This window comes from Aphelocoma coerulescens, chromosome 1A (genome assembly GCF_041296385.1).
Source record: "Aphelocoma coerulescens isolate FSJ_1873_10779 chromosome 1A, UR_Acoe_1.0, whole genome shotgun sequence".
In the NCBI taxonomy this organism is placed as follows: Eukaryota; Metazoa; Chordata; class Aves; order Passeriformes; family Corvidae; genus Aphelocoma; species Aphelocoma coerulescens.
The window spans coordinates 46,600,124-46,611,466 of NC_091014.1; the positions used below are offsets into that span (position 1 = coordinate 46,600,124).

At 39.3% G+C, this 11,343-nt stretch overlaps 1 long non-coding RNA gene across 1 annotated transcript; it reads left to right on the plus strand.

Annotated features, from left to right (window-relative positions):
• The first annotated feature begins 641 nt into the window (after nt 1–641).
• LOC138102636 (uncharacterized) lies at nt 642–10,629 on the plus strand. Its single transcript, XR_011147464.1, has 3 exons — nt 642–2,758; nt 9,088–9,181; nt 10,187–10,629. It is a non-coding gene; the product is annotated as an uncharacterized lncRNA (long non-coding RNA).
• The last annotated feature ends 714 nt before the right edge of the window (nt 10,630–11,343 follow it).

An 11,343-nucleotide genomic window follows, 5' to 3' on the forward strand; every position in this document is an offset into this window, starting at 1 on the left:
ACTTTATGAAATGATAGGCTAGAGGGAATCCACACCAAGGTGCTGCTGTGCATTCTCAGTCATAAACTCATGAATAGAAGGGTTCTTAGGGCTGGTGCAATGTCTGTCCTGACTTTCCTTCCAGGGAGCTTTGACCTACTTTTCAGCCTCCTATTTCTTCCTGAACTTCAGAACATTCACTTCCGGGAATTTTCTTCCCAGGTTAATGATTATTAGATGGTAATGCCTCATCAGCCAGACTGACCCTCTAACACATGTTCCTCATTACATGAGCCTTACTTGTTCTTTCCCACAGGAGGGTGGCACAGTCATGGCTGAGCCTGCCTTCCCCTACACAAGGTTGCTGCTTTCAGCAGTAGGGGCTGAACACACGCTCTCCATCCGCTATGCCAATGTGCTCTGTCTCCACTGCTGCCTGGTCTTGAGCTCAGGAAGTGCTGGGATCTAGCAGTTGTGCTTAAGACCTTTCCCACTGATAAAGAGCATGCGTTTTCAGAATACAAGTATTACTAAATCTCCCTGAATTTAACCATTTTGAATTTTTATTGAGGAGCATAAACTAATAATTTCTTGATTTAAGGGGTTTGAATGAGCTTTATAAATATATATATACATATATACACACACCCCCCCCCCCCCCACACACTTCATAATGTAAATGTGTATTGCCAGGTATCCCACTGCAAGGCTTGTCTAGCAAAGAGGTTGTATTTTTCTCATATCAAACTATCCAGTTGCTTACTTGAAAGGTAAACAAAAACTTGATTCGTGCTATCTAAAGGAAAAAGAATTGTGTTCTACCAAGCAGACTGTGTGGAGGTATTTCAAACCTGATTTTACACCTCTTATTAGAAAAGCTGCTTCACTTTGTTTTCAAGGCTTTGCACCTGAGCTGCTGTGAGTGCCTGTATGCCCATCTGCCCTGTCTTAAACATGTAAACAAATACATGTTCCCCAACATCTCCTGCCTTCTAAGTCTTAGCACTTCCCAAAACAGGACCTAAAGGCAGCATAGATTGCCAAGGAACCACAGGGAAGGGAAAGAAAACAATCCTGATAAGCTGCTGCTTAGCTGGTTAATAAATGAGAGCTGAAATACAAGAGGAAATGTTCAAAAGAACAAACTGCAGCAAGAGACTTCTGGCAGGGCTACAGAGGGAAATCACATGATACATTCTGAAGTTTGCAGACACTGGGAAGGATCCACAATTTCTTGTCCATGTGGAGACAGGAAACACTCACCAGACTGGTCGTCTCTTCAGCAGCTTTTTAAAAAAGCCTCTATTTTATCTACGTTTCATTTCCACAGAAGGACTCGGTGCTGCGATCTCTAGCTGTGTGTAATCAATCTCTGTATCTCTTCCTTTAAGTTCTGTGTGAAGTCAGTCTCCTTCCTTCCACTGCACTGAAAACCCGGGTGCTTTGGCTCTGTAGGAGCCTCTCGTGCACCCGCCCTGCCAGTTGCTGATGCTGCTTTAAACACAGTTCATTCGATCGGCCTCAAGGAGGTTTAGATCAGCAGGTCCTTAAAGCAGGTATGAAGCCTGGGGGCTGGCTGTGTTAGGGCTCCAAGAACTCAAGTTCTGGGTTGGATGTAGGCAATAGCAGGAAGACACACTCCTGGATGCTGACCTTTTGTTGTAAGAGGGTTTCCTGCCTATGATAGTTTCCCTAACTCTTTTGTTTCTCTTTTTTGTCCTTTCGTTTACCTCCATCCTTTTTCCCATGGATATGAATCAGGACCTAAAGTCTTTTTAACATGTTTAATCATGTAAATCTACTGTAATGCTAACCACTTTTAAGGTCTTCTTGGTTGCTGTTATTTCTTCAGCATCTGTAATAAAATTCTGCCTCACTACTGCCTGTATTCTTTTTTCTCTTTATCCTGTATCCCTGACAGTTGCCTAGGTGGAGTGAATGTGGCTTATCCATCCTCCAATTAGTAATGATTGGATGGAATAGAGAATACTTGTACAGGGATGCATAAATGCTGTATGAGCACTTTGCTTGATTTTTTTATGCAGAATTTTATTTATAATTCTACTTTCATCCTGAAGATGAAATTAATTTTAAGCAATCCTGGCAATAGTTTCTGCAGTATTTTTTGCTGACTCCTTAGTACAAGCACTTTAGTAATGAGCACTGGTTACTCTTGTCTGAATAAGTGATGACTGAAGAAAGAATGTTTTTCTGTGTGTCATATACTTCCCGTTGCACCTTCCCATCATCCTTCAGAGACCTGTGTGCTGTGACAACTGTTAGCAAAACCCCTTTTAGCATCACCTAAATGCCTGTGTAGGTGGGGCTTTAGGAAGAGAATAGTGTGTCAGTTGAGGACACTGGTAGCAGGTAGATCTTTAATCCAGGAAGGGGCTTAGGTGCTCTGCAGGAGATGTATTCTACTTGTGTGTGACTCCTAAGAGACAGACTTCCTTTGTACGCTTCAAAAGTGCCAAAAGAGCGGCAACAGGACAGACTGGCTCCTTTTATCTGGAGCTTTGTGACTCCCTCATAATGCTTAGACATTTTTATCAGAACTTATCCAAGGCTGTGTTCTGCTGCTGTTAGGAGCTGTGGCTGATGCACACCTCTTCCTGTAAACATTCCCTGATTAGGTTTTACAGTTAACAGCTGTTGACCACTCATTTCACTTAGGTATGACTCAGTCTCACCTAATTCACATCCCCAGGAAGGCAGGCTTAAAAGGTTACTGGGAAGAAGGGAAATAATTTCATCATGAAAGGCAAGAGGAAACTTGGTGAGGCAGGAGAATTTTTTCTTATCTTTTGAATCTTGCTGCCAAATTGGTTCATAATTCATTGTGCAAAAGGTCTTGCTTACTGTTTGCTGTTTTCAGGTTTGTGTGTTTGTTTTCATATTGAATACTGAACAGATCCAATTGCTGCTGTTAGGAGATGCCTGTCTACCAAAAGAGAGCAGTAATGTTTTCTTTTACTTGGAGACTTTTTGAATTCTAAATTGCCTGTGTGTATATTTCATAATGTACCATATACAAATATTCTTCAGGAATTGATACTACCATTTCAGTCAATATTTTCTATGTTAGAACTGTACATTTACTATACTGCCAAGAATGTATATATATCTATGAAGACTTAAGATTGTATCTTTTTGAGCAAGCCTCTTTCTTCAACCATCTGAAACTTTCTTCCTGCTTCTCAAGTTCTCTGCTGATTTATTAGACCCTTGTGTTATATTGTGTACTTTTTGTATCAGTTGTACTGCTGTATTTCTTCTTTCTCTCATTAAAACCTGTTCTTCTCATCCTTCTACTGTGTTGCTTCATATTGGAATAACTCACACCATATTGAGTAATCTGATCTAGTGTAGTGGGTCAGCCTGAGGTGGAGCTAGACCAGTCCTAAAAAGCCAGTCATTCAGACTTCTGTTGTATTGTTCCACTGATCCCAGCATGTAATCAGCTTTATTGTATTAAGCTTTATTTTGCAGCATAGTCCGTACGTGTATAATATAATAAAGAAGAAACCTGGAATGGGACTCCCAAGGTATAAACAAATGGACAAGACACAAAAAATGTACTGAGAGATGAAGTCCATAAGTCTTATGGATGCTTCTTTCTGCTGACATTCACTAAGAAATTGGTGGGCTTCCTGAGGGAAGCAAATTTTGAGGAGAGATTTGGAAGAGGATTCCAAGGGCAATTTTTTTCCTAGAAATGTGGCTGTCAACTTAAGTCAGTCAAGTTATCTGTGCTATCTCCATGCTTAATTCATCTTGCAGATAAATGAAGAGGAAAAAAATTAATGCAGCTTAGGACCTGTCTGCTTACTTCTGTTAAAGAAACAGCTCATTTACAAACAAGAAAATACTACCTCCCGAGAAATCACTCCATGAACAGATAGAGAAATGATAGTGCTTTTTTTAACCTCCCAGGGAAAAGCAAGATTTTCAGTGTTTCATTGATGCTAATCCCTTTTTAGCAGTGCAGTATCTTCCCTAACCTGAAGCTTTCAATAGTATCTGTTCCCCACAGAATGGTATGCAGGAGGAAAGAGTTCAAAGGTTCTGTACACTGGGCCCAAGGTATTGAAAGAAAGGAAGTGAACAGAACATGCATGTGCACCTGTGTGTTGAGTATATGGCAATTTTTGAGGCTAGGAGATCAGCTGGCAAGATGGGAAAATACCAGAAACTTCTGCTCTTGGAAACTTAACGATGAAGTTAATCCCATCTTCAGCAACATCTTTATAATTATGGTAGCGCATGTGGAAATAGCTGTGTCACCTAGCCTTGGTTTTCACACAGACTCTTCATCACCCTCTCCTTCATTAAAACTATTCCTGTCCCCACAGTTGCACCTGTGCATGAATGAACCCCATGGAATGTCCCAGTCCATTTAAGGATTTCTTGTCATGGTGGTGTGATAGCAAGAAGCAGAAACACACATGCAGAATAACCGCGCTGGCCCTGACCACACCTGACATGGGTTATATGTAGGCAAATGCCAGTCTGTGCAACTGTATACATTAGCTATTTGCTTCTAAAGTTGCATTTAGGGATGATGCCTCAGTGGGAAATCTTAAGGAAAATTCTAGTGTAGAGAAGAACTAGCACAGGGAATTCCACAGGCCAGCGTAGCCTTTTCAATCACTCACAGAAGCGTTCGCAAAAACACTCAGCCTAAAGCTGATCTGTCCAGACTTCAGTGAGGAACACTTGACTTGGAGAGAAAGCATGGCAGGCCAGTAATTAACATGTTGGAAAATGCTACTGTTAATTAGCTGTTATATTTAAACCCTGACTTCTCTACCACTTCACCAATTGCTTTGTGTGCATGTGAAGTGACAAGCTTCCTTCAGAGACAAATGGGCTGCAACTATAATACATGTCATTGTTCGATAGAAATGAAATACATTGTTTTGTTAAGTTAAAAAGAAGTGAAAGAAAGGAAGAGACTTTCCATGACCTGTGTAAGCTAGCTGAGAGCAGCTCAGTAAAAGACTGCACAATTCATTTTGGCCTATATTCTGTGTTCTTCTTTGTTGCCACTGCCATCAACTGCCTTATAGCTACTAACAGTAGCTTAATAGATCATGATCATCATTATCATTGCCTGCATGATATATTGGTTAAATCAATAGTGGAAAGCAGTGACCTCTGCATTCAGGCTAGGCACTCTGAAATTCAGTTTGACTACTGGCTTGCATCACCCTTAAATTGAAAATAAAATGGTTCCCAAAAGCCATGCAGTAAATAAATTGCAGAAGTTGCAATTATTTCAATTTCCTGCCTGTCTTTATTTCTGCTTTGAAAACTTCTACAAGAGAGCCAACTGTTGAAGCATGTGCTTTAGCTCCTGGGAATGCTCCCTCCAGGAGCTGTATGCTCAGAATGAGGATGTGACATATTTGACCATCTCCTGCTATTTCTCCAGGTTATGTTTCTAAAGCTTCCTTGCAACTATTAATGAAATTAGGAGGCTAACTGCTAGAAGACAGCTGGCTAAAGTATTTGGTTCTTTAATTGAAATTAAATTTTTATGACTAGTGCCACAATGTAAATATAATAGCCCATAAAACAAGTCTTGGTCAGACATGCACAAAGAAACAGGGGATGAGCCCAGGACCTTTCTCTCTGTTTTGTTGTTTCCTCTTTGCCAGTAACTACCAGTAAAAATTCTGTGACTCAGCAGTTGGGTTTAGACAACCCAAACTGTTAAATGGGGCAGGAAGGAATATACCAGATGGAGAACTTGTAAACACACCAAAAATGTCCAAGTACTTGATATTGAGACTGCTGTACTTGCTGCTCTGAGTCACACTGCTTTATATTTAAGAAACTAAACAAAGAAGCCAAAGGTCTCAGAACGAAATTATTAAAACCAATACTGATGGAAAGTAAAATACCTGAACATGAAATCAGTTGGAAATAACCCATGTGATAATCATTCTTTGTCTTAGCTATTTTTAAGGTCTTTAGTAGACTTGCTGTACCCATTGATACCAGAGTTGGCAAAGAGCAGCTTTCCTTGGATGTACATCTGCCACAGAGAACAAAAAAACGCTGAATTGGCAAGAGCAACCTCTTATTCTAAATGAAGATGATAGCTTGAAAAACAAAGAAGGTTGTTAGGTAGCCTGACTTACACTTTATTATGGCTTTGAGCTTTCACCTTTCATGACTTTCTTGTATAAATTATTTCATTTAAGAATTAAGAAATAAAACTCAGATTCTTCCAGTCCTTCCAAGATTTCCAAAGAGCATATGGGAGTGTACAAAACAACATTTTGCATGCTGCTTCATGGACTATCAAAACCCACCATCCATCCTGGTAACATTTCAGTTTAGGTATGTCATAATATGACATATTTGAAGATGAACACAGAAAAGTACCTTAGACATAGGAAAAAACAACTGTTTGTTTGGGTTTTCTCTTCATATGTTAATGAAATATTTTTCTTTGATTTGTTGTTGTTGTTTTGTGTTTTTACTAAGGAGTAAAGTAGCATATCCTGCTTCTAAACTTTTGTAAGTAGCAATGAACTTTCCTGTTTAAATACCATATCTCTTAGGAAACTTTTCTAGAGAAGAAAGGTGACCAAGGCTATTTTGACAAGTAATTATAAACCTATAGGAATTAACTAGGCTTGATATTCAAAGCCGTAAGTTTTCAAAGTGTGGGCAAAACCTGAAACTTTTTTGTCTCCCTGGAAAAGTAAACCACAAAACTAAAGCTAATTCAGAGCTGTTCAGAAAGATGCAGAAACATTTCCCAACTCTTATTTCCACAGTTTTGAACTTGATTTTGATTCTGAAGTGAATTTCATGATGTCTCAATCATTTGAATGTTTCCTGAATCTGGTATTTATAGATCACTATGACATCATGACATTCTCAACAAAGCAGATGAGTTAAAAGCCAAATTCTGTTTTGTGCTAGAATTCCTAAACAAGTCAGGTTAACGATGCATATTGTAGTAAGATGTCAACAAATGAAAGGAGGCAGCCTTCTGGATTTTCGGAGTGTTTCTATTTGCTCTGGGTTTTAGTCACAGTATCACAGACTAGTCGATGTCCCCAGATTCAAAATGACCAGATAAAGTCAAATAAGATAAATACTTTTCCAACACATTACAAAGACTGTTCCACACAGATATAACATACAATGTCAGACTTAGGGCTTGAGGAAAAGCCTGCTGAAATACTATCTATAAGAAGAAGAAAGGTGAGAGCAATAGCCTTTTCTCAGTTAGTGATGTAGTTGGGCCAGATTCATGCTGACATGAAGGCCCATGTCATTGTTCTGGCAGAGTAAAGGAGCCTTTGTCTCAGAGAAAATTAGCTGAATTGAATTTAAAACTGTAAGGATCATTTAAGCTGATGTACTATCCAAAGCTGCTTGTGTTGTGGGATGTTCCCGGTGTTAAACAATTGGAAACATCTGGCTTACTTCAGGGAAGCTCTCAGCATGCAGGACTCCATTAATACTTCAGGGTAATGCATATTCAAGCAACAATAGATGCATTCACTAGAAGGAAATCCAGAGGACCTTCATCATACACTCACACCAATATGCATTGATCTGTAATATAACCAGTAATGAATGTAACACAGAACACTGCTTTTGCTTATGGGTAATTGAGAGGGGGAAAAAAACATATAAAGCATTTCTCAGTTTTATAGGCAAAAATTATTACGATAGCATTGTTTTACTCAACTCTGAAACCTTTTTTGTTTCAGTTGAGTAGCATCAGTCTCATTACTATGAAGAGCTGTATTTACCTGTGTGAGAGGAGCACTCAGAGCAGTGCAGATTTGGAGGTGATGAACAGTTACATCAACATAATACATGTCACATTATGGAAAAGGTCCTTGTTTCTCTGTCCTCTTGCTTAAATTCACTGTTGGGAGCTGTGTCAGCATCATAACAAAGGGAATCCTATAAGCTCTCCTTGGAGTACAATTTTGAGTGTACGTCAGCAGGTGGAAATGACAGTAGCACTTGGCTTCAGCTACTGAGTCTCTGGCTCCATGGACCCCTTTAGGTCTGTGTGCTTTCCCTTGAGACAAATTCTTACTTATTTGTTCTAACATTCCTGACTCTCTCGATTTTCCTATTATTTAATTGTCTTCCTCATATCTTGTAATATGTTTCTCTCCCTGCTTTTTTTTTTTGATAATGCCTCATTCTGCTTCCTGTAACTTCCCCTTCCCTCCCCTATTATGTTTTTCATTACACAGATCATCCAGTCTCTTAGTTCTAGATCTTTCTTATCATTCTCCCTCAGTTCTGCGTGTTCTTTCTTTGCCTACAGTGGGCGCACAGAGAACATGAGAACAAACCCCCAGCCACTTCCAGCCCAGCTTCCTGCCTCTGCTCCATACACCAGGAATTTGCACTTTGGCTTGGTCCTTATGTGCAGTGTTGTCCAGCTGAGCCCTTCACTGCCAGAGGGATGAGGAAGCCCCACACAACACTGCTCCCATGTTGGCATTGTGTAACCACAGGCATTATCCTACTGCCATAAAGTGGTGGGGTGCACACCAGTTGTGTTGTTTCATTTGGAGCTCTGATAGCGTTTCAGTGTGGCTAATGATGGAAATGATAACAAGCAGATAGGGAAGGAACCTTCTGCCATTGTGGGATTGCCTACAGAGTGCTTTCCAAATAGCACCACTGTTCTCTGATACGTGTGGTCCGTAAGTGTACAAAATGAAGAGGCTGATAGAAGGGGTAGGTACCTCTGTTCCAAAGGTGATCTGATGCATGAATGCCCACTGCATTGAAACTTTTCTAAGTGAATATAAATGAGAAGGCTGCCTCTGGCAATCACCATCGCTGTCAAAGGAATGTAGCCCTTTCCATCAAAATTCACCTGGTTGATTCTGTGTTGTTATGACATGGAGGAATTTCATTATTCTTTCCACCACAAGCAATCAATTTGTGCCTTCAAGCATAAAATCCAAGTATGCTTGAAGCTTTGCTTTGCTTGCATAGTATGTAAATGTTTTTCAAATTCCTGTCACTCTTATTACGGCCTTCTGTAACACATGACTTTCACAGGCTGGCATTTTATGGCATAAGTAAAAATTTTACCTTCTACAGGAAACCTTTCTGGCTTACTTCACCTCTAAAACACCAGGAATTTATAAAATAAGAAGGTTCATTAGCAAGCAGCTCTCAAGGTCAACTTTTCTCAGTAAGTATAAACTGGCATAGCAAAGCTTTTACTCCTACTGGGATAAATTTAATCCAGAGTGTTTTAAACCCCATGTCTTTAGCAAAATCTGAGAGATAAATTTGGATGGTAGCATTTTGGAGTGGGGGGAGATTTTTTTTTCTCCTCTCAGAGCTAAACATAGTTCTGGCAAATAGCCCCAGACTGAAATTCTTGAGAGAGTCATAATAAGCAAGCCAGGGCAAAGAGGAATGTTTTTTTTCTCCCTGACTAATTCTTCCACATTAAAAGGTGAAAGGTCAAAGATGAACTTCAATACTAATGAAATTCTGAACTTCTGTACAGTAATATGTCAGAACATAAAAAAAAAGTCAAAATAAAAAGTGTTTTATTGTTGGCAACAGTAGGTTGGTTTTATAAGCATATATATCTCCATCCTGATTTCTTTTAACCTTTGGGAGAATGGGAACTTTGCGATATTAAATGCAGACATTAAGCAATGCACAGTAGGGGTTTTGTGAGTTCAGCCCAGCCCATATTTTCCTGTTCTGTGCCCTTCTGCATCATTCCAGCTGACTAAAGGAGTCAATTAGGACTGTCTTCAAGTTATCACAAGTTTTCTTTCCCTAGCATTTTTTGACCGAGACAGTCATCTTGAGGTTAATTTCCTTCTTCCTTCTGTCGAGGAATATTTCATGTGGATTAGCAAACTTCACATGTTCTTATTATAGAAACGATTCTGTTGATCTAAACTGCCCCTTAGAGAGGCAACTGGACAAATTCATGTGTGTGTATGTGCATGCACATTCAGATGTTCAATTAAAAAAGATTTGCTCATGCGGAAGTTTATTTAAATTTAATCACCATAGCTGAAATACACTTAATGAAAGATTTGTTATCTCTTTGGGTTTTGTAGTACCACCCTTTTTGGGCTGGTAATGGACAGACAAGATGGTTGAGCTGTCCTTTTCATGTTATAGATTATCTGTGCTGGTAATGATGACATACAACTTTTAATCATCACAGGGTGTGCAAATAGCAATCTGACCTGCGAAATACAAAGTATAACTTGTAAGTTCAGCAATGCTGGAGATGCCAAATGCATATCAACCAGTGTGAATCTTCAGGATAGCAAGGGGAAGTGCCAGAGCTCCAGAAAATATGACCAATAAAGAAGGGTTGCATAAGCTGTGCTTGTTTAGCATATGGACATGAAGACTGAGTGCAGGAGTACAGTTATGGGAGACAGAAAGGACATGAAAATATGACCTGCTACAGAAAGAACGAGAACAGTCTGTTTTCCATGTCTGTGATAAACAGAGCACGAAATAACAGATTTTAATTACAGGAACTAAAACTAGATGGGCAAAACTGTCAAGCAATAAGAGAATAAAGCATTCAGATGTATTTTTGTAAATATATTGTTGCTTTTCTATCACTGAGTCTTTACAAACTGCTTAACCAGCAAGAGTGGATGTCAACTGACCTGAGGCTGAGAGAGAGACAGGCATTTCCAGCATGTGACCCGCTCCTATTGTATACTGGAAGGAGATTAATTCCACTGTGGAAGTGCCTGTTTTTCTTCAGGGGCTGTGAAAGACTCTAGAAAATCAACTCAAGTCTAAAGGTCTATTTTGTAGATGTCTACAGCTCTGTCAGGGCTGTACCACCTCTTGTCTCTGTAATGCCACTGACATAGTTGATTTTGTACTGGTGAAAATGGCAAGGCTTGATGACCTCCTCAGGTTATTTCTAGACTACAGAGAAAAGTCAAGAACTGTCATTACAGATTTCCCTAAACTAAAGGCCTAACTGAAAACCAAATTGCCTGTTCAGTAGGATGACAGTAACAAAAATTTGTTATTGATTAATGGCTGCTTGGCTGAATAATTTGGAATGAGAAAATGAACAATGTAATGGTTAATAAGCAAATAAGTACACTATCACAACACAATAAACAAAATGGTATTCTTAATCAAAGAAGCCAAGAGTAGAAGCATAGAGTTCCCTCTAAGTTTGTAACTGGCCTTTTCAAAATATCTTTTGTGAACCATAAAACTGTACAAACAGTTGCTGTGTGTATTGTTAGGTTCTCTATATAAATAGAGGATTCCACATCCTGGGCTTATTTCTTAAGCATTATTTCTACTGGAGAAAAACTACTAAAAACACTGTCATCTTGA